General features: G+C 41.7%; 1 pseudogene; it reads left to right on the forward strand.

Annotated features, from left to right (window-relative positions):
* The first annotated feature begins 1,137 nt into the window (after window positions 1-1,137).
* On the forward strand, window positions 1,138-1,619 carry LOC103287838 (elongation factor 2-like; annotated as a pseudogene).
* The last annotated feature ends 1,031 nt before the right edge of the window (window positions 1,620-2,650 follow it).

Below are 2,650 nucleotides of genomic sequence, written 5' to 3' on the forward strand. Positions count from 1 at the left end.
TCCTCCTTCTCCTCCTCCTTTTCCTCCTTCTTCTTCTTCTTCTTCTTCTTCTTCTTCTTCTTCTTCTTCTTCTTCTTCTTCTTCTTCTTCTTCTTCTTCTTCTTCTTCTTCTCTCTCCTCTCCTCTCCTCTCTTCTCTCCTGTCCCTCTGCCCCTCTCAGGTCCAGACACACTATCTTATTTGCTCTTTCCTAGTAGACAATTGATTTAACTACTCCCATCTTGAGGCTGTTGGACTTGATATTACATTTGTCTGGGATACTCTTTCACCACGACTCACTTTCTTATGATCTTTAAGGATTTTCTTATATCACATCAGAGAGAACTTTCCCCACCACTATTTTAAATTGCCATTTCTGACTCTATATTCTAAACTGCCCTTTACTTTGAAAAATTTCCTCCATGGCACTTATCACTATCTGATACAATATAAAGGTTATTTTTGTTTTATTGTCTGGGTTTCTCCTTTTCAATTAAGGTTTCATGAAGCCGGGAGGCATATATTTATGTGCTTTTATTAATTACTCCATATCCCCTGGTTGCAATGAAGCCTGACACATGGAAAACACTGAATAACTATTTGTGAATAAGTGAAGTAGTTATTCTTCATGTTTAACTTAAATACAATAAACCTGGAATATTTTCTTGGTAAACCATGTATTCCGGTACTCAATCTCATTCTATGTCCAAATTGATATCTTTAAATGTTTCCTGAGTGAATTTTGCTCCTTCTAGTGAATTAAATTCAGAACACCCTTTCTCTTCTCCAACTGCTTCAGACACAGTGCTAAGCTCTTAATAGATTTGAAAACACACACACACACACACACACACACACACACACACAATAAAACACTGCCTGGTTTAAAATGAGTTGCTTCAAAAATATTAGAAAAATGAATTGCTGTGTCCCAGCCTCACTGTGTCACTCCTTTGTCTCCATGAAACACAATTAAAGAGGGAAGTGACTGCTGAATAATGTCATCAATACAAAACCTTGACTGAATGGAGGGAAAGAAGTAAAGGGACATGCACTGGGTCCAATATCCTTACTGACATCACCAAGGGTGTGCAGTATCTCAACCAGATCAAGGACAGCATAGTGACTGGCTTCCCATGGGCCACAAAAGAGGGGGCACTGTGTGAGGAGAACATGTGAGGTGTACACTACGATGTCCATGATGTAACACTGCATGCTGATGCTATCCACCGAGAGGGTGGCCAGATCATCTACGCCAGCATGCTAACTGCCCCGTCCCGACTCATGGAGCCCGTCTACCTTGTGGCAATCCAGTGTCCAGAGCAAGTGGTTGGTGGTATCAACGGAGTCCTGAACAGGAAGCGGGGCCATGTCTTTGAGGAGTCCCAGGTGGCTGGCACCCCCATGTTTGTTGTGAAGGCCTACCTGCCTGTCAATGAGTCCTTTGGCTTCACTGCCAACCTGAGATCCAACACAAGTGGCCAGGCTTTTCCGCAGTGTGTGCTTGACCACTGGCAGATCCTGCCCTGAGACCCCTTTGACAACACCAGCCGCCCCAGCCAGGTGGTGGCCGGGACACGAAAGCACAAAGGCTGAAGGAAGGCATCCCAGTTCTGGACAACTTCCTGGACAAATTGTAGATTGCTTTTCCTGCAGCCTGCCACCCAGGTGCCACCCCCCTCACCAGCACATGATCAACCACACAAGCCCTCATTCTCCACAACATCTTGAGACTGTCCAGACACAGTGCCACTCACCTGACTGGTTCTGGGGCCACTCTGTGCCGTCACTCAACGTGAACACTTGATGCTGTTTCTTTCTATATTTATTTCAAGATTTCAGAGGCAACAGAAATGCCCTGGCTACAGGCAGTTATTTGGCTGGGGAGGTGGGATGGGACACCCAATACTTCTTTCCATTTCTGAGGAAAACTCAAATGTCCAAAAAAAAAAAAAAAGAATTAAAATACATTAAGAGGTTTATTTGGGTAAGTGGTCCACAGTGGATTTTCCCCCATAAAGGGAGAAAGAACAAGCAGGTAGACATTTCTGTTTGGACAGAAGCTAGAAGGCAGAAAATTTTGTGCAATGTCACCATGAGCACCTCAAAGCTGTATTAGTGCCATTGGAATAATAAATTTGATGATGGCAGTGAAAAAAAAAGTAAAGGAGCACATTTAAATAAAAATAAAGGACTATAAAAGTGTGATAGTGAGGAAAGTACTAGGAAGATGATCTATAAAATCTCATGACTTTCTTCCACCTTATTGTTGAGAGCCTCCCGATTCCACAATGCACACCAGCCATCCTGAATGGCATGTACTAACACACACCAGTGGTCCATTTCTCATACCTATAATGGTCTTCTCTTCCTCATCTTATTTCCTCAGGTTTTTTTACTCATAGCTTTTTTCCCCCCATAAAGCCAAATTTGTATACTTCCTCCATTAAAATTTCCCTTCTCCCATTATAAAGAAGTTTACTCTCCTTTGTAATTTCATGGCAACCGATCTTTACATTTATTACACTGCTTAACAAATGTTACTTGCCCTTATGATTATATATGCATTTTATTTAATCTATCAGAGTATAAGCTTTTAAAGGACAAAATCTATGCTGATTTATAATATAATATTCAGCAATGACCAATTTCACACAGTGGATACTCAACA

The sequence above is a fragment of the Eptesicus fuscus genome, chromosome 2 (assembly GCF_027574615.1).
Source record: "Eptesicus fuscus isolate TK198812 chromosome 2, DD_ASM_mEF_20220401, whole genome shotgun sequence".
Taxonomy (NCBI): domain Eukaryota; kingdom Metazoa; phylum Chordata; class Mammalia; order Chiroptera; family Vespertilionidae; genus Eptesicus; species Eptesicus fuscus.